Here is a 21,852-nt window from a genome sequence, read left to right as displayed (position 1 = left end):
TGCAAAAATTTTTATCCTGATGAACTTCCAATAGCTCATTTTTGTCTTTGCTTCCTTTGCCTCTGGAGACATATCTAGAAAGAAGTTGCTATGATCAATGTCAAGGAGGTTACTGTCTGTGTTCTTCTATAGGATTTTTATGGTTTCAGGTCTCACATTTAGGTCCTTAATCCATTTTGAATTTATTTTTGTGCATAGTGTAATATAGTGGTCCAGTTTCATTCTTTTGCATGTTGCTGTTTCTCAACACAATTTGTTGAAAATACTGTCTCTTTCTCATTGGATATTCTTACTGCTTTGTTGAAGATTAATTGACCATATAGTTGTGGGTTCCCTTCTGGGCTTTCTATTCTGTTCCATTGATCGATGTATAAGAAGACAAATCTTGAGCTATAGTTTTTAGAGAAGTATTATTGTATTATCAAGGTTACCTGGAGTCAAGCCCAAGCTTTACCATTTACTAGCTGCAAGTTATTTCAGTTGCCATTGCCTCATTGTCTTCATATGTAAATGTGTATATACCTTCTTCACAGACCTACAGGGAAGATTGAGTGAGTTAATGGATGTAAAGCACTTAAAACAGTAGTTGAAACTTAATATGTCATTGAGAAGATGTAGAAATAATGTGGGCTTCAATCAGATGGGCTTGTGTTTGAATCCTGACCCTGCTCCTTAACAACTCTGTGACCTGGGCTGAAATTCTAGACTCTCTGTGTCTAATACCTGGCTTGTGTTAATAAATGGGTTTTAAGAACATGATCTGCTATTAATACAATGTCTACAACATCCACTCTTCTTGTATTCTCATTTTGTCCTATTTTGGTAAGTCCAATTGATAACAGATGACTTACTAAAATCAAGTTGATGCTCTTTGGAGTATAGTTGCTCAGACTCTTCTGCCTTAAAGATAACTAGACTTCAGTATAGTATCTGAAATGAAAGTCTGGCCCAAAAAGTGCCACAAGTAAAATAGGGCACTAAAAGAAGAGGGAAACATTAGGAAAGGTGATAACAGTTATCCAGTAGTATTTTATTTTCTAAACTTTTCAGCAAAAGAATCTGGATTCTAAGTAGGAGGCAAAGATGTATGAAGCTGCTACAGTGCATTGGACAATCCTCTAAGTGTTCCAACTCTTCTTCCAAAATTATTCCTTCTCTCTCTCTTCAATAGATATGTAAGAGATGATTACCCAAAGAAAAAGAAAACACAAATTCACAAAATTATATGCACACCTATGTTTAATGAGGCGTCATTTACAATAGCTAGGATGTGGGAGCAAACCAAGTGTCTATGAATAGATGAATGGATAAAGATAATATGCATAATACTCCATTGTACAATTGTATATATACAATGTATATAGCATCAGGCTCTGTGCTGACAGCTCAGAGCCTGGAGCCTGCTTTGGACTCTGTATCACCCCCCCCTCTCTCTGCCCCTCCTTAGCTCATGCTCGCTCTCTCTCTCAAAAATAAATAAACTTAAAAATATTTAAAAAACTTAGAAAAAGTACAAATTTCCAATTATAAAATAAGTAAACCACACAGATGAAAAGTAAAGCATAGGAAGCATAATCAATAATATTGTAATAATGTTGACTATACTTTTTATGGTGAACAGTGGATAATGTATAGAATATAGAATATAGAATTGTTGAATTACATGTTGTACACCTGAAACCATTATAACATTGTAGGTTAATTACACTTTAATTAAAAAAATAAGAGAGTATATGATTTCTTTAGGGTCCTGTTCTTAGCCAGGTGCTACAGAAGAGGGAAATCTGACAAATGGATTCACCCCAAGAGAATTAGTGACCACTATAACTGCAGTATACAGTGAGCAACCAGAAAGAACTGCAATTTACAAAATAAGGTAAAAAAATGACTCTCTAAGGCTCCCCACATCGTATGTGGCCTGTTTTTCTCCCAGAACCCCCAGTAGATTCAGCTTTGTAAGTGCACCAGGTGACGTTCATGCAAGCTAAGTGCAGGCAAGGTAGGACTCCAAGGGGTGTGCAGAGATTCACTTCTTTTGGCTTTAGGTCTCCATTTGGCACAGGGTCTTTTCCTTAGACACAAACCAAATACATTTAATGGTATGAGACCAAAATAATATGTTTTAACCTGAATAAAATGAACAGTTACAGCTATGATCTTCTCTTACAATTATTATTTTTTCTGTTCACTAAGGTTAGGCCTGCTCAGTATTGAAGACAGAAAGTTGTTATCCTATGAAATTTTTATGATAACAGACCTAAACTCCAAATAACTCAGGCCAAAAGACAAAGTTCTGTCTTGAAATTTCCCAAGCAATGGCCCAAATGTCCACTTCCTCTAGAGTTTTATGGAGATGAATGAAAAATATTTCCACTTTGGTAGGTATCAGGGGTTCAGATGAGGGCATATAGAAACTGTGATTTACTGGACTGCCATTCTGCTTTCTGGGATAAAATGGTAATCAGTTTTACAGCCTAAGACGTTTTACAATGGAACTGACAGGCCAAAAGCAATTTTCAGTTTTTCACAAGGATCCAGGAAGTATAACTCCCGACTATACTATTAAACATTTCTTGGCAGGGTCTTGCTAAATGTGCCTGAGATCTCTTGGCAGAAGCTATGTTGGAATCATCCTTTTCCCCTGTATCATCCTAGCAACTCACAGTTGATTTATAATACTTTCTGAGAACGGCAATTCTCAGTCCTAAGGGACTTCAAAATGAAAAGCCCACCGAATGAAATGTTTAATTTCATCAATCCAAGGATTAAGTAAAAAGTCTTTTTCTCCTTAGGGCTTATAATAGCAAAATAGCCTCTGTTAGAGAGACTTGCTTACATGAACACTTGTAAAATAAACTTCTGGCATAGATTATGTGTCACTTAAAATTATAGCAGAGAAAAACATGGGCATGTAAACCCGTTCTGTTCATTCCTTATGGGACCGCATGTGTTTTTTTCTTTTACTGTAACAAAGATACTCTGTAGTATGTCTTAATAGGATAAAAGTTTATTTCTTTTTAGTTTTTTAAAAATTAATAGGCTATTTTTAATGTTTTTGGTTTACTGAAAAATCGAGCATAAAGTAGAGTTCTTCTATATCTCCCTTCTTCCTACTTCCCCCTCGCTGCCCCACGCCCCACCTGCTGTTTCTCCTATTATTAACATTTTGCATTGGTGTGGCACATTTATTACAATTGATGAACCAATATCAATCTATTATTTTTAAACTTCATAGAACACATTAGGGTTCACTCTTCGTGTTGTACATTCTATGGATTGAATAAGTGTATAATGACATGTATCCACCATTATGGAATCCTACATAATGGTTTCATTGTCCTAAAGATCCCTGTTCTTCACCTATTCATTCTTCCCTTCCCCTTAAACACTGGCAACCACTGAACTTTTTCTGTCTCCATAGTTTTGCCTTTTCCAGAATGTCATACAGTTGGAATTATACAGTATGTAGCCTTTTCAGACTGGCTTTTTAAAAAAATTAAACTAAAAAATTTTTTTAGAGAAAGAGAAACAGCCCGAGTGGGGTAGAGGGGCAGAGGTATATAGAGAGACTCTTAAGCAGACTCCATGTTCAGCACAGAGCCTGATGTGGGGCTTGATCCCATGACCCTGGGATCATGACCTGAGCCAAAATCAAGAGTCAGATGCTCAACTGACTGAGCCACACACGTATCCCACAGACTGGCTTCTTTCCCTTAGTGATATGCATTTAAGGTTCATTCATCTTCTTGTGACCTGAGGTTTTTATTTAAAAGTTTTAATTTTAAGATTTTATTTTTAAAATGTATTTATTTTGAGAGACATCATATGTGCATGAGTGGGGGATGGCAGAGAGAGAGGGAGAGAGACAATCCAAAACAAGGTCCATGCTGTCAGTGCAGAGCCTGACTCAGGTCTTGATCTCATGAACTGTGAGTTCACAACCTGAGCTGAAATCAAGAGTTGCCACTTAAAAAAAAAAAAAAAAGAGTTGCCACTTAACCAACTGGGCCACCTAGGTACTCCAGTTAAGATTTTATTTTTAAGTAATCTCTTCATACAATATGGGGTTTAAACTCACAACCCAGAGATCAAGAGTCTCATGCTTTACTGACTGTGCCAGCCAGGTGTCCCCAGTTAATTTTTATTGCAGAATAAATTTCATAGTGTTTTATAGTGTTCATAACAGTTTGTTTATCTGTTCACCTACTAAAGGACGTCCTGATGGCTTTCAAGTTTTGGCAATTGTGAATAAAGCTGCTGTCAACATTTGCATGGAGATTTTTGTGTAGGCATAAGTTTTCAACTCATTTGGGTAGATACCACGGTGTATGAGTGCTTGATCACACATAGGATATGTTTAGTTTCATAAGGTACTGCCCAACTGTGACGGTAACATTTCACTACCACCAACAATGAATGAGCGTTCCTATTGCTCCACATACTTGGCATCATTTGGTATTGTTAACATTTTTGGACTTTAGCCATTCCAATAGGTATAGAGTGACATCTCACTGTTGTTTTAATTTGTTTACATGCATTTTAAAGTATCTTAATACATATTGCTACCTTTTGATCAAAGATGCTTAATCTCAAGTTGACAGATTAGATTTAGGACCTTTGTGATTGTGAGTTAAGTTGTGTGTGATTTTTTTTTTGAACATGGGACTTATTTTTATTGTTAGGATTTAAGAGGACTTTATTAACCACAATGACAAAGAGGCTGCATTTTAAAGCATTTTACTATTATATTTTTTAATCCAGTTAACTCTTACAGTATTGCTCAGATTCCAAGCTTAAAAAAAATTTTTTTTAATGTTTTATTTATTTTTGAGACAGAGAAATAGAGCATAAGCAGGCAGGGGCAGAGAGAGAGGGAGACACAAAATCAGAAACAGACTCTAGGCTCTGAGCTGTCAGCACAGAGCTCAACGCAGGGCTTGAACCCACAAACATGACATCATGATCTGGGCCAAAGTTGGAGGCTTAACTGACTGAGCCACCTAGGCACTCCAGATTCCAGGCTTTTCAATAGATTATGGGAGGTTGCATTCATGATCATCCAACATGTTTTAGAGCATCTTTAAGGTGACAAACACAAATATTAAGCACTAGAGATACAGAACTCAACAATTCATGATCTCTGAAAAAATTCAAGCTGGTGTAACTCATGCAATCAGTAGTCATAGAGGAAGACTCAGATCTGCTCTGTCATGTTGAAGATTAACTCTGGGTGCTCAGTCCTGGTTGTGCCAGTAGATGTCATTATAGTGTAGGCCAACTAACTGATCTGCTAACATGAAGGCAAGGAATTGAGAAAGGTCTTTTTTTTTTTTTTTTTTTTGGTCTTGATGCATGATGTGTATACATATTAAGAAAGAATCACGTGGATTTTTTTCTCTTACTGACACAGACATAGAGCTACCATGAGTTTAAATCTTGGTTATTTTGAAAGTTAAAGGAGATTTTGAAGCTTAAATTAAAAAAAATATTTATGCAAAGGGAATATAACTCCTAATATACAGTGTAGTTGGCAAGTTGAGCCTATTAAGCTTTCAGCATGATCTTGAGGTTTGTTAAAGCCTCCATGTGAAGAAAACCCAATAATAACCACTACTTACATTTAACAACATTGGCTTTTCTCCTATAAAACCCAAAGACAAATTGAATGCTTCTAATAGTAATGAAAGATTTAAATTTTAGTGTTTATGACATATATGTTGTTTCAGAGAGTATTCTACAGTGAAATAAGAATTGTTATGAGAAAAAGATGAACTAAAAATCAAAGCCTTGTTTTAATTTTTAGAGTGCTCATTCATTGAATAAATAACTTATGCTGATACCCAAGATTTTCCAAGCCTTTTATAAGCATTGCAAATACAAAGGTGAATAAATTATATACCCTGCCTGTATGAAGATTTTATTCTAGTGAGAGTGAATTCTGTTTTTATCTTTGGAAACAAAAATTAGATTAGCAATTACATAGATCCAGACTCAACCTGATATAATATGCGTTTTAGCCAGTAAGCCAGTGAGAAATCAGTGAAATACACTAATATACAGTTGTGCTGCAGCTTAGAATTTTTCTTTACTATTAAGGGGTTAGGGTTCTGCATTCAGTTACTGAGCCAATGAATGGGTCTAGCTTACTGCTTAGCATCCATATTCTAAAGAGGTTTTGCCAATGCATACTCTTTTTCATATTGGCAGTCACCCTGAAGAGGCTACTTTGTTTTAAAATGTTTATCAAGTGAGTGAGTGGAAATCAAAAAGCTGTCTAATTTGTTGACATAGGAAACTAATTTTGTGAGGTCAGCAGATACTGAAACAAGACAAAACTATTTCAAGAAAATAAAACTAAATGTCAATATCCTGCATAAATATAGACCCCCAAATCTCCAACAAAGTATTAGCAAATCAAATCCCACAATATATAAAAAAGATAATGTATCCTGAACAAGAGAAGGCAAGGTAGCTCAGTCAAGCTAAAGCACTGCAATTCACTGTATCAATGGCCTAAATAAGGAAAATTTAAATGATCATCTCAATAGATGAAGAAAAATATCAATAAAATTCAGTATTTATTCAAGGTAAAAACTCAAAGTAGAATAAAAATAGAAAGGAACTTCCTCAATATAATAAAGGACTTCTATGAAAAACCTATAGCTAACATCATACTTAATGGTGAAAGACTGAATACTTCCCCCTAAGATCAAGAACAAAGAATTATATACTCTCACCACTGCTATTTAACATATTACTGGGGGTTGTAGCTAGTACAATAAGGAAAGAAAAAAATGCAAAGAGATTGAAAACGAAGAAATAATACTGTCTCTATATACAGGTGATCATTGTCTAGAAAATGTCTAGGAATTTATAAAATAGCTACTGGAACTAATAAGTCAATTTTGCAGGCTTACAGGATACATGCTTAATACATAAAAAGTAATTGTATTTCTATATGTTAGTTAAGAACAATTGAAATTGAAATGAAAAATCACTCAACAATATAACTAAAATCATTAAATACTTATGTATAAATCTAACAAAGTATGTATAAGATTTACATGCTGGAAATTATAAAACTTTGATAATAGAATAAAAAGCTCCAAAGAAAGAAGTATCTGTGTTCATAGGTTGGGAGAATCACTATTGTTAAGATGTTAAATCTTCCCAAATTGATTATTGATTCACTGCAATCCTAATAAAAATTCTTACAACAATCCAGTTAAAAAATAGGCAGTAAATAGACATTCTTCCAAAGAAGACATACAGATGGCCAACAGACACATTAAAAGGTGGTCAACATCACTCATCATCAGGGAAATATGATTAAAAACTACATTGAGTTATGATCTCACACTTGTCAGAATGGCCAAAATTAACAACACAGGAAACAGCAGATTTTGGCAAGTATGTGGAGGAAGGGAAACCTCTTACACTGTTGGTGGAAATACAAATTGGTGTAGGCACTCTGAAAACAATATGAAGGTTCCTCAAAAAGTTAAAAATAGAACAACTCACAACCCAGCAATTGCACTACTAGGTATTTACCTAAAGGTTACAAAAATAAAGATTTGAAGGGATACATGCATGCCACTGTTTATAGCAGTATCTGTAACAGCCAAATTATGTAAAGACCTCAAATATTCACTGACTGATAAGTGGATAAAGAAGTGATACACACACACACACACACACACACACACACACACACACTGAAATATTATTTAGTCATAGAAAGAAATGAAATCTTGCCATTTGCAATGATGTGGATGGAGCTAGTGTGCATTATGCTAAGTGAAATAGGTCAATCAGAGAAAGATAAATACCATATGGTTTCACTCATATGTGGAATTTAAGAAATGTAATGGGTGAACATGTGGAGGGTAGGAAAGGGAGAGGTAAACCATAAAACAGACTCTTACTACAGAGAACACACTGAGGGTTGCTAGAGAGGAGGTGGGTGAGGATATGGGTTAAATGGGTGATGGGTATTAAGGAGGGCACTTGTGATGAGTACTGGGTGTATGTAAGTGATGGATCACTAAATCCTACACCTGAAACTAATATTACACTGTATGTTAACTAACTGGAATTTAAAGAAAAACTTGGAAAAGAAAAAGAAAAACAAAATAATTCTTACAAGCCTCAGTAATCATAGTGTGGTATTGGTAAAAGGATAGATACAGATCAACAAAACAGACTACGGCAAGAGTTGTCAAACTAGAGCTTGAAGGCCTAATCTAGCTTTCTGCCTATTTTGTAAATAAAGTTTTATTGAAATATAGCGAGACTCATTTGTTCACATGTTGTCTGTAGCTGTTGATTAGTTACAACAGAGACTGTATGGCCTGCAAAACCTAAAATATTTCTTATTTGTCCCTTTACAGGAAAAGGGTGTCTAACTCCTAAAATATAATCCAGATATAGAACATCATATATGGTCCATTGATGTTTTTTAATATTTATTTATTATTGAGACAGAGAGAGGGGAGGGGCAGAGAGAGAGGGAGACACAGAATCCAAAGTAGGCTCCAGGATCTGAGCTCTCAGCACAGAGCCCGTTGAGGGGCTTGAACCCATGAAACATGTGATCATGACCTGAACTGAAGTTGGATACTTAACCAATTGAGCCACCCAGGCACCCCAGGTTAATTGATTTTTGACAAATGTGCTAAAGTAATTCAATAGAGAAAGTACAGACTTTAAATACAAGCTGCTGGAACAATAAATGCTAGACATATATGTATAAAAATAGGAAACTTGACCCATATCTTACAGCCTTTTAAAAACTTAACTCAAAATAGATCATAGATCTAAGAGTAGATCTTGAGCTATAAAATCTGGAAGAAAACATGTGAAAATCTTTGTGAATTTGAGCTAGGCAAACAGTTCTCAATTAACATCCAAAAAGTACAAATCAGGAAAGAAAAAGTTGATACATTGGACTGGATCAGATTTTAAAAACTTATTCTTTAAAAGAGACTGCTAAGAAAGTGAAAAAGAAGTCACTGAGGGGAAAAACATTCACAAACGCTATCTAATAAAAGACAGATTTCTTTAATATGCAAAGAACTCTGACAACTCAATAATAACTAAACAGACAGTCCCATTTAAAAAAATCAACTTATTTCAACAGACATTTCACAAAATGAGATACAGATGACAAATAAACACTGAAAATATCTTTAGTCATAAGGGAAATGCAAATTAAAATCACAGTGAGATATTACTACAGACTTCCTGTCCTGCCAAGAATGCAGTACCACTGGATCTCTCCTACACTGTGGGTGGAATATAAAATGGTGCAGACTCTTTGAAAAAACTGTGTGATGATTTCTTATAAAATCAAACAGGTACTTACTATGCAACCTAACTTACCTTCTAGGTCTTTACCCAAAAGAAATAAACATATAAGTTCACACGAAGACTTGTACATGAATATTTATAACAGCTTTATCATAACCACCAAAAACTGCAAATAACCCAAATGGTCATCAACTTGTAAAGGGGTAAGGATAAACTATGTTATATCCGTACTGTGTACACATATACTGTGATACATTCCATATCATGAATTCCATATAATTCAATACTATTCCACAACACAAAGGACAAACCTTAATTGCATTTTGTTACCCCCTCCCCCCGCAAAAAGCCAGTCTTATAAGGCCACATGCTATCTGCTTTAATTTATATGGTACCCTGGAAAAGTTAAAACCATAGGAACAGCCATAGGCTAGGGATTGACCATAAAGGGAACTTTAAAACATGTTTTTAATGTTTTTTATTTAATTTTGAGGGACAGAGAGAGACAGCACAAGCAGGGGAGGGTCAGAGAGAGAGAGGGAGATACAGAATCTGAAGACAGGCTGCAGGCTCTGAGCTAGCTGTCAGCACAGAGCCCAAAGCGGTTCTCGAAAGCACGAACTGTGAGATCAGGACCTGAACCAAAGTTGGATGCTTAACTGACTGAGCCATCCAGGTGTCCCGTTGGAAACTTTTTAAGTGGTAAAGATGCTTTATATCTGTTTAAAATGTTTATTTATTTATTTTGAGAGAGAAAAAGAGGGAGAGAGCAAGGGAAGTGCAGAGAAAGAGGGAGAGAATCTCAAGCAGGCTCCGTACCACCAGTGTAGAGCCCCACGTGGGGCTCTAACTCACCAACCATGAGATCATGACCTGAGCTGAAACCAAGTTTGATGCTTAACCATCAAACGTTTTATATATTAATTGTGGTGGTGGGTGCATGGCTGAATGTATTTATCAGAATTCATAAAATTATTCATCTGAGAAAGGTGAATTTTATTCTATGTAAATTAAATCCCAATAAACCTTATTTATTTTTTAAATATAATTTATTATCAAATTGGCTTCCATACAACACCCAGTACTCATCCCAACAAGTGCCCTCCTCCATGCCCATCACCTACTTTTCCCTCTCCCCCATTCCTCATCAACCCTGTTTGTTCTCTGTACAAACAGAGATTCTGTTTAAGAATCTCTTATGGTTTGCCTCCCTCCCTCTTTGTTTGTGACTTTTTTTCCCCCTTCCCTTTTTTCATGGTCTTCTGCTAAGTTTCTCAAGATCCACATATGAGTGAAAACATATGGTATTTGTCTGTCTCTGACTGACTTATTTCACTTACCATAATACCCTGCGGTTCCATCCATATTGCTGTAAATTGCAGGATTTCATTCTTTCTCATTGCCAAGTAGTATTCCATTGTATATATAGTAGTATATATTGCCAAGTAGTATTCCATTGTATATATAAACCTTCTTGATCCATTCATCAGTTAAAAAATTCGGCTATTGTTCAAATTGCTGCTATGAACATTGGGGTACATGTGCCCCTATGCATCAGCACTCCTGCATCCCTTGGGTAAATTCCTAGCAGTGCTATTGCTGGGGTCATAGGGGAGTTCTATTTTTAATTTTTTGAGGAGCCTCCACACTTTTCCAGAGCTGCTGCACCAGTTTGCATGCCCACCAACAGTGCAAGAGGGTTCCCGTTTCTCCACATCCTTGCTAGCATCTATAGTCTCCTGATTTGTTCATTTTAGCCACTCTGGCCAGTGTGAGGTGGTATCTCAGTGTGAGTTTGATTTGTATTTCCCTGATGATGAATGATGCTGAGCATCATTTCATGTGTCTGTTGGCCATCTGGATGTCTTCTTTGGAAAAGTGTCTATTCATGTCTTCATGGATTGTTTTTTGGGTGTGGAGTTTGGTGAGTTCTTTATAGATTTTGGATACTAGCCCTTTATCTGATATGTTGTTTGCAACTATCTTTTCCCATTCTGTTGGGTGCCTTTTAGTTTTGTTGATTGTTTCCTTTGCAGAGCAGAAGCTTTTTATCTTGAACGAGGTCCCAGTAGTTCATTTTTGCTTTTAATTCCCTTGCCTTCAGAGATGTGTTGAGCAAGGAACTGCTGTGGCTGAGGTCAAAGAGGTTGTTGCCTATTTTCTCCTCCAGGGTTTTGATGGTTTCCTGTCTCACATTTGGGTCTTTCATCCATTTTGAGTTTATTTTTGTATATGGTGTAAGAAAGTGGTCTCGTTTCATTCTTCTCTGTGTTGCTATCCAGTTCCCTCAGAACCATTTGTTAAAAAGACTGTCTTTTCCCCCCAATAAATCTTATTTAAAACTGGCTATCAGGTAAGAAAAATATTTTGAGTAAAAGTTCAAAAGCTGGTTAACTTTTGTTGGGAGAAACTCAAAACAGATGAAGCTGATTGAATCTAGAAATTTAGAGGAAATCCAGAAGCCCACATAAACATCTGCATGTTCAAACATTTGGATCTGTGAGGTCTCAGGGTGTACACCTTGGGAATATTAAGGGTCTGTAGTATGTATCACAGAGGGCAAGAGTCTAATAAGAATCCATTTTTCATATAAGAGACTTACAGGCATCCAAGGCACTATCTAGGTAACTCTGCCTTAGGCAAGCTGAACAGAGATAATGATATTACCTGCTGAGTAGTTTCTTTAAGGATGAGACAAGACTAAAAATGGGCACCTGGGTGGCTCAGTTAGTTAAGCGTCCAGTTCAGGTCATGATTTCGTGGTTCATGAGTTTGAGACCCGCATTGGGCTCTGTGCTGACTGCTAGATTCTGGAGCCTGCTTTGGATTCTATGTGTCCCTTCTCTCTGCCCCTCCCCCACTTGCACTCTGTTTCTCCCTCTCTCTAAAAAATAAATAAACATTAAACAAAGAATAAAATTGAAGAGACATTCTAGAAGAAGGAAAAACCCAAGATATTAAGACATGAGAGAGTAAGGTATCGTCTAGGAGAAGTAAGTATTTTTGAAAGTTTAAAGGACAGTTATTCATTGTATTACACATTTGTTAACTTTTATCTTGCTTAATTTGTTCTCTTCACTTATTCCACACATTCTTGAGTACCTGCTTTGTGCCAGGTACTAGGTACTGCTTAGGGAGATCAAGATAAATAAGATACAATTTCTGTTATCCAGGAGATTATGGGCTAGTAGTTCTCTCCTGGTCTCCACCCCCTCCCCCATTCACAAAAGCATTACAAGATTTTTAAATAGGGGCATGTGCATGCATATGCAAGTTTCTCAGAGAATAGAAGGTCTAACTCAAATGGTAGCTGTGAGCAATCAGTAGTAAAAGAGTAAACTTGAGAAAAAAATAAAAAAGGATTTCAATCTGAATCTTGAGGTATGAGGATGAGGACGGTTTGTCAAATAGACTTGCAAGGCAGAAGGAATAGCATATGCAAAAACATAGCAGTGGAACAGAACATGGCACTTGAAGAAAATGAGTTGTTAAGTATGGCTAGAGAGCAAAGGGCAAGGTGCATTTGAATGCATAGACAGAGATGTGGTTAGAAAAGTGGACAAGGGTCTTTGCATGCCAAGCTAAGAAATTTGGACTTCTCCTGCAGACAGCTGGGAGCTACTGAAATATTCTACTCAGAGTAATAACATGATCAGTTTCGAATATTAAAATGACATTTTCCCAGCTTTCTGGAATGTGATTTGAAAAAAGAGGAAACTAGAAATAGGCAAACCAGTTTTACAATTGCTACAAAAATGTAACTGTGGGATGCTGGAGACCTGGCCAGTGACCATGAAAGTAGATTAAGGGATACTTTCAAAAGATATGTGAGAGATTAAGCTGATGGACTTGTGAATCACCTGCAAGTGCATGGGGGAAAGGAGCAGTGATGGAGAAAATGGATTTCAGTGTATCTACCAGCGCTCTGGTTTAAGTAGTGGGATAGTGAAGCCATTAACTGGGTTAAGTTATTATAGAAGAAAGAGCAAATTCTTTTTTTTTTTTTAATTTTTAATTTTCAAGAGAGACGTGGGGAGGAAGTATGCACAAGCGAGGGAGGAGCAGACAGAGAGAGAGAGAGAGAGAGAGAGAGAGAGAAAGAGAGAGAGAGAGAATCTCAAACAGGCTTCAGGGTCAGCTCAACTCAGAGCCCAATGTGGGGCTCAATCCCATTACTGTGAGATCATGAACTGAATTGCAAGAGTTGGGTGCTTAACTGACTGAGCCACCAGACACCCCAGAAAGAGCAAATTTTAAACATAGTTGTTTAATAAGAATCAATTTTTCACATAAGAGGTCTAAAAAAGTATAAATTTAAATTAGAGAACTATGTAAAAAATATTCTGGATCCTATTCTCCTCTTCCTCAGCTCCTTCATTTGCTCCTTCTCATTGAAATACATACTGACATATTGAAGCAGAATAGAATCTGAGACCTTGCAAACCATGTCAAATTACTCCTGAACTGTTTCACTAGTGATACAATGGGTTACCTTATAAATGAGATAAATAGAAAGTTGTTTCCTTTTGTGTTTTGAATAACTGTCTTGTTGCCTAGGATGATAAGTTCTAGCCTTGGGCTCTCTGTGAAAGGGTACTACCTTTCTCTTTGTTGGTTTTCTTCCTTCATTTGAAAATAAATCTCAAAACATGTTGTTCCAAGTTTCTTTGAAATGCCTGTCTTCAATATCTTCTATAATTATAACAATAGTTACCTAGTGTCTAGTATGTGCCAGGCACAGTGCTAGGTGTTTTAGAGGTAGTATTTCTTTTAATTCTTTGTAGCACTATGTGGTAAAAGTTATTTAAAAGATGAAGAAGTGCTGTGAGTTTAAGAATCTTGCCCCAGGGGCACCTGGATAGCTCAGCTGGTTAAGCATCTAATTCTTGGTTTAGGCTGAGATCATGATCTCACGGTTTTGTGAGTTCAAGCCCCACATCAGGCTCTGCACTGACAGCTCAGAGCCTGCTTAGATTTCTCTCTCTCTCTCTCTCTCTCTCTCTCTCTCTGCCCCTCCTTGACTCATGCTCTCTCTCAAAATAAATAAATAAACTTAAGACCTTGAAATTTCCATTATGTCACACAGATTAGTGTGATATATAAAAAATACCAAATTTTCCATATATAGAAAAAGAAAACTTTTTATTTTATTTTTTTATTTGAGAGAGAGAGAAAAAAAGAGAGGAAGCCTATGTGAGTGGGGGAGAGGGGAAGGGGGGGGAGAGAGAGAGAGAGAGAGAGAGAGAGAGAGAGAGAGAATTCTAAGTAGGTTTAATGTGGAATCTGATGTGGGGCTTGATCGCACATGGGATCATGACCTGAGTTGAAATCAAGAGTCAGCCTCTTAACCAACTGAGCCAACCAGTGTCCTGAAAAAGAAAACTTTTAATGGAAAATTTTAAACAGAAACAAAGGAACAGGGGACAGTATAATGATCTCCTTGTATCATTCACCCAATTTCTTCAAATATAAATTAATATAGCTCAAATATTAACTCAATGTTATTTCATCTTTACCCATCTACTTTTTCTCCACTCTCTCCATCTACCATGATTTATTTTGTGCCAAATCCCAGATATCATATCATTTCATCTGTATATATTTTTATGTAGGTTTAAAAGGTAAATATTCTTAAAAAACTCAACCCAACCACAATACCATTATCACATCAAAAGAAATAGGCAATAAATTCCTTAATATCATGAAATCTGCAGCCAGTGTCTCTATTTCCCTGATTGTCTTATACATTCTTTTAAACAGTTGATTATTTGAATTAGGATGATTGGAACTAATTTTACTTGAGATACATAGTTTAACTTAGTTAAAACACCAGTTTATTTTGGTCTATCATCACATCCATATGCATGGAAGCTAGGAGGAACTCAGTGACAAATTTTAAATGAACTACTGAATCAGTGAGTGACTTGTAGGTCTCTATTTCTTTTTTTAATGGAGATGTAATTGAAATATTAGTTTCATGTTTACAACATAATGACTTGACATTTGTATATATTGTGAAAAGATCACGACAGTAAGTCTAGTTAACATTTAGCATCACACAGCTACAACGTTTTCCTTGTGATGAAAACTTTTAAGATCTACTCTCTTAGTAACTTTCAAATATACAATACGGTATTATTAACCATAGTCACCATGCTGAACATCACATCCTCAGGGCTTATTTATTTTACAATCAGAAGTTTGAATGTTATGACCACCTTTACCTATTTCTGATATAGGTTAGGGCAGACAGGCAGGAAGTCAATCCCCCTTTCGATCTGTGTGAAATGAACCATTATTTTGACACCTTAACCAATATGCAAAGTTTCATAGTGTTTGACCACCTATGACAAATGAGATTATCTTCATTTCCTTTGCTAACTGCTTTAAAAACAAGGTGAGGAATTAACTAAATGCAGAATGTTAATGTGATCTTCTATCAGATTAAAATGTTACACAATAAAAATGTAAAAGCTATAAATATGTAGTTTTTTCATATCGAGTGATGCCCAGGTATTAGAATCTATTTCATGGTGGTCAAATTTTTGGTGTAGGTAATGTTTGTCTCTAATGCCCTCCTCTTTGTCCTTCTTCCCCAGCTCCCTTCTGGCTGGGGTCCATGTTTACCTATGTCTTTCTAGAGACCTACTAAAAACACTCAGTTACACTTGATTTGATTCCAAATTCGCCCATTCTCTAAATTGCCCATCCTTTACCTCATCCTTGAGTACAAAGCCCTTTCCCAAACGATAAGCAAATGTATAGAAAGCCTGTAGGCTTTGGAGTCAGACAAGAATGAAGCGCAATCCCATATCCACTACTCTGTGACCTTGGGCAAGTTGAACAGCTTTCTAAACATTGGTTTTGAGATTAACTATTGGGTTGTTGGCAAGAATAGAATATTTATGCAAGCTTTAACTTCCAGGTAGCACCTTCAACCAAACTCTCTTTTGTATGATGAATCAAAAAGATGAGTCCAAGTCCCAATCCCTGGATGGGTGGCTCAGTGGATACACAGACTAGTGGCAGAGACTCAGAGGTGGGCAGAGAGAGGACATGCTGTCATCCAGCCCTTATTCATTTTGTTTTGTTTTTTAAAAAGACCCACACTCATATGCCACCTGCCCACAACTACTTCCTCAAATCACCAAAGCAAAGTAGGCCAAACCACCCTCCTTTGCTCTGCACACCCCTTTCATGACTTATAGTCCCTTTTCAGATCCCTTGAGAAGTTCCCTGAGACCTGATTTGGAGGTGGGAGGACATTAGGAAACAGAACACACAGTATGGTTTGCTTCATTTCACCACGCATTAGAAAAGGCCCTGCATAGAACTATTCATACCAAGAATTAGAGGAAAACAATCTTTTAAGGATCCACAGTTACTGGTTTTTCATGGCATGGCTATAGGCAAGCAGAGGTGAATTGGGGACTGCCTGAGTAGAGTTCTTATTTCATGATTCAGTAGACTGATCTGGGGCCTTTCCTGTCACATTTGAAATAAGCCTTCTTCTGGCAGCCACCAAGTGAGACAACCCAATTCTCTAGCCTCTTCAAGGCAGATTTTAAAATGGTTCTCTGGGAAGCCCCTGGGTTCCAATGATGATGGACAAGAGGGTAGGAGACCAGAAGGGGCTAGAGGCACTCCATTTCTGTTCTGTAAGTTCTACTTTGTTCATTAAGTCTAAAAAATATATTTGGAAAAAGAACACAGTTTGCTACTCCCCCTCACCCCCCACAATGGCAAACCATTGTTTTAAATATTCTGCTCAAGGGAAAGTTAAAGAAGGAGAATGGAAAGCAGGGAAGAGGCAGCAAGATCCTTGAACTTGTCTTACTATGACATTATATTACTAGTATTAGATGTTCCCAATGAATTTAAGAAAATATATGTGTTCATGTGTGGTTGGTAGAACCTTTTGAGTGGTTCTCAACTCTGCTTGATATTGTAATTTGCCTGAGGAGCTTTACAAAAAATATCAGTGCCTGGGTTTCACCCCACAGAGTCTGACAATGTTTTTTATTAACCTACTTCTGGTGTCTAGTAATTAAAGACATATTATCTACATTGTAACATATAAAAATTATATAGGGAAACTTGACACAATTATGGAGTGAATTATTAAGAATGACTGCCGATAATGACATTTTTGGATATTTTCTCAATATTATATTCTCCTCTGCTCATGAATACCCAAGATAAATGGCCACAGTCTTCCCTGGCATTGTGTTAGATAAGGAGGGGCCATAAAACAAACTTTTATCATTTTGTGTTTTCTTTATCAACCAGAGGGATAATAACATACATTTATCTTCATGATCTATTCCTGCTTCCTGGTTACAATAAAGGCATTTTAGAGAGTTTTTCTCTGGGCGAATTCTCTAATGTCAAACACTTGCTTCAAAATATAACTATAAAGGGTATTGGTCATGGTCTTGGAACGTACAAGGCCATAAATGTTCACTCTGCTTGAGTAATGTTGCAGGAAAGTACGAACATTAAATAAATTCAGAAGCCATTTACTATAAATTTATTCTCAAAGTCTCTGTTATTTTCAAGATGACACAATTAGACATCCCACAATGAACTATAGCATTAAAATATAAAGCAAACACAGGTGCTTCTTACTTTTCAAGTATTTGAAAGGGCTGTATTTCCTAATTTTATTACTTTTCACCATTAAAAATGATGCGATGATAAAGCCATAGAACAATTTGTCCTAAAGAATCTTTATACCTCATGGAAGTGAATCATGAAATGGCTACAATACATACCTTTCTGAGCTCAGAGAGCAAAATTCTTCTCTCAGTAATGTAGATGCTTTAAAGGGAACATTCTTTCCTTGCCAGCCATGACCTTTGTTGTCAATAACTCCTCCCAGCCTTGTCTGTGGGTCCTGTTACCCTCCATTGCAAGGGGTGGGCTCTGAAGTGAGAGAGTGGGCTCCTTACCCTGGAGAGATGGTTCTATTTTGAGATTAGCACAGGGTAAGGGAAATAGTTCTGAAATTTGAAATGTTCTTTTAAATTCAAATATGGAACCTGTATTGCCCACTTGAAGAGACTCTGGAAAGAGATTACTAGGAGACTGTGAATATGGGGGTGCTGATGGAAGGTCTAAGGTTGTTCTTGTACTGGACAAGTTCCCCTATCTGGGTTCATATATTTAGAAAAGTTTTGGTCAAGACATCACAGATAGAATTTTTCCATTCCTGGTGCCACTTAATATTATTAGTGAGGCCACTTGTGAATGAAAATATTGGGGGAAATAAATAGATAAATGTATGTTCCAAAATATTTCTCCCTCATTCAGCAAATAACAGTTCCTATCAAGCAGTGGCAGGGGAGAAAAGGAATGTTTATTGAATGTCTATTGTAGTCCAGGCACGGTGCTAAGCACTATTATATGTATTATCTCCTTCGGTATTTACAAATATCATGAGAAATGTTATTTTACAGAGTAAAAATTAAAGTTTCAGAGAAGCTAAGTAACTTTCCCAAAGTTGTAGATCAGGAGAGTAGTGAAGCCAAGACTCAAATTATAGCCTGGATTCAAAGTCCACATTCTTTTCATTAGGCCAAACTGTATCTTTCTTAAAAAGTACAATGAACTAAACCATGTGAAAGTGAAACCATTATGAGTAGTGGCTTCACAAGTGATCTGTGGGGTCAGATAGACCTGAAGCCCAGATTCTTTACTCAGCAGACTGGAGTTTGGGCTAAGTTACACACTTCATAGGGGCTATTTTTAGTATTAAGTGATAAGTGTGTTAAATAAAATCATTAGCGGTGCATGACACATAAGTGCTCAATAAATTCTAGCTAGAATTGTTTTCATTTTTAGTAACTTAAAAGCTGTTCCAATACCTTTAAAGAAGTAAGAGCTGGGATTCTGAGAGTCTAAGTGAATTTCTCAAGGACATAAAGTTCATCAGAGGCAAAACTAGTATTGGAGCTCCACTCTTTGGAGTCTTGATATATCCTTTGTTGTCTTTCCAATACATTGTACATTCACAAAAGGATTTTAAGAAAGTGTTTGAGTTATCTAATGATGACACATTTCTCAAACCCCATGGAGCAGAATATTTGAAATATAAGAAAATGCTTAAAATCTTGTCTTTAAACTACCCCCCCATATGGAATCTATTAGTATCTCAAAATGCAGATCTTCCTCTTGCTCCTTCTTTTTAAAAAATTTTTTTAATGTTTTATTTATTTTTTATACAGAGAAAGACAGAGCATGAGAGGAGGAGAGGCAGACAGAGAAGGAGACACAGAACCAGAAGCAGGCTCCAGGCTCTGAGCTAGCTGTCAGCACAGAGCCTGACGCAGGGCTCGAACCCATGAACGTGCGATCTGACCTGAGCTGAAGTCGGAGGCCCAACTGACTGAGCCACCCAGGCGCCCCCTCTTGCTCCTTCTTAACATAACCCCAAATTGATTCAGGTGTCTACCCCTTTCCCATCTCTAGGGGAGAATTCTATATAATTTAAGGCAGTGGGCATGGACTACATGGAAGATATATTGTACAGTGCATGGAAGGCTTGTTAAAACTCAGATTGCTGGACCCCATTTCCAGCATTTCTGATTTAGTGAAGCTGAGTTAAGCACAAGAATTTGCATTTCTATGGAATTCTGCCTTCTCAGTAGCATCAATTGTTGACCTGGGGACTAGTTGGAGAATCACTGGTTGAAGACAATCGGTGTCATTCCTCTGTTCAGAGGAGGGGCAAGTATAATGAGTTGGTCCAATCTGACTAAAGGCAATGATTCATACCTTGGTTGTGGGATTTACTTTCTTCTTTTGCAGATGACTAATGAACAATTACTGGTTGCTGGCAGCCATCTTATTACCATGAGGACAGAACCAGCCTCAGTAAAAAGGCAGTGCTGTAGATGGCAGAGCAGAGAGAAGTATAGAGCTCAAGCTTTCGATCACACTGAGTCACTGAATCAGCCAAACCAGGTGCCTTTTCTTCCTCTGTACCACCTGGTATGTGAGGCGGTACACATTTTCCTTGTTTAAGCTACACCACATGAGAGCATCTGTTACTTTGGCCACACTTAACTACTTAATGTCAGATATATTCCTAAAACTCAATAAAATGAAAGTAAATGTATTTGAAATAAGAAACATTTTTATTTGATGCCTGCATTTCTTTTTTCCAAACAACTCACCACTTTAACTTTCATTAATTAGATCTTAAGTACATAAGTAAAATCTATTTCTGTATTTTAAAATCACAGGAAGTGCGCAATAAAAGCACAGCCCTATTCTTAATGCTTTTGTGATATACTTTGGACAGGAAAACCAATTTTCTTTCAAAAGATTTGATGTGATTAATTAGTAGTTGTCAGTAAGAAACATACTCTAGTACATTACTAAATTAGGGAACGCTTGAAATTCTTAAAGAAGATAAATTCCTTCTAAGGAAGTTGATCCACATAACCTTAATAATTGTAGTTTGTCACAGTCTCCATTCTGTTTTATATGTCCAGAAAGGAGCAGAAGTGAAATAAGTTACTTTACCTCTTCATGTTTTGTATTTTTACTGTAACTAACCACAACTATGATAAGGATATTATAAAATAAAAAGCAAAACTCTCAAGTAACATTTTGGCTCTTCCTTTTAGGATCACAGAATGGAATTTTTTTTTTTTTTATCCAGCTCATTTCTTCCTTGTAGAAACATGCCATTTATTGTTTGTGTCCGTAAGCAATGTTTTTGTCTGTGATTTTGATACATTTCCATGTAAGTCTTCTCTGTGTTGAAGGTTATTTTATTGTGGCATAATCAGCTGGTTCTTGTTCAGAAAATGTATGTTAGCTGGGGACAAAGCCTAAGTCTTGAAGTTATCTCAAAAGGGGCCAAGAACAAGTTTTGAGTTTTTCTGTTTCCTCTAAACCAAAGATCATGATGAGCAGTAATAATAGTATTTGTTGCTACTCACTCCATGTCACACATTGTGCTAAGTCTTTTACAGGGATTTTCTCATTTCATTCAATCATTAATTCATTCAACAAGTGTTTGCAGAGCACCTAACGTTTGCCACTCTGGCACTACAGACCATTTTAAGCTAGAATGTTCATCAGGATGGAAAAGAGCAGAAGTCTGATTTTGGATCCCAGGGCAAGAGCCGCATTGCTCAGGAGGTAGGAGATGGAGAACACAGAAGTCGTATTCTCTCCTTTTTATTCACTGAGTTTCTACTTTGACTGTGATACACTGTATTTCTCAAAGTTTGTGCCTTGATATTTTCACAAGAGAATTATAAATAAGTATTATTTTAGAAGCCTCCATGACCAAAAATTTTGAGGAGAAATATGGGGATTCAATCCTGAAACACAATTCTTGATTACAGGCTTTCTCCATGCCTTTAATATGTTTTGGGGCTTTCCAAAAAGGTGCCACATTTTTTTGCATAATATCCCAAACTTATTTGACCATAACCCCTCCCACCTTTACCCCCACAAGACATGTAGTGTTAGGGTTCCATGGCACACACTTCAGGAAAGGCTGGTCCAAACTACTTTTGGTTTTAA

General features: G+C 36.7%; 1 long non-coding RNA gene across 1 annotated transcript; it reads left to right on the top strand.

Moving 5' to 3' along the window:
- Positions 1-1,766: 1,766 nt before the first annotated feature.
- On the top strand, positions 1,767-20,428 carry LOC115271601. Its single transcript, XR_003900022.1, has 2 exons — positions 1,767-1,876; positions 20,119-20,428. It is a non-coding gene; the product is annotated as an uncharacterized LOC115271601 (long non-coding RNA).
- Positions 20,429-21,852: the final 1,424 nt, after the last annotated feature.

The sequence above is a fragment of the Suricata suricatta genome, chromosome 2 (assembly GCF_006229205.1).
Source record: "Suricata suricatta isolate VVHF042 chromosome 2, meerkat_22Aug2017_6uvM2_HiC, whole genome shotgun sequence".
Classification (NCBI taxonomy): domain Eukaryota; kingdom Metazoa; phylum Chordata; class Mammalia; order Carnivora; family Herpestidae; genus Suricata; species Suricata suricatta.
Note: the sequence above shows the minus strand (reverse complement) of the source record. Positions and strands in the feature narration are given on the sequence as shown.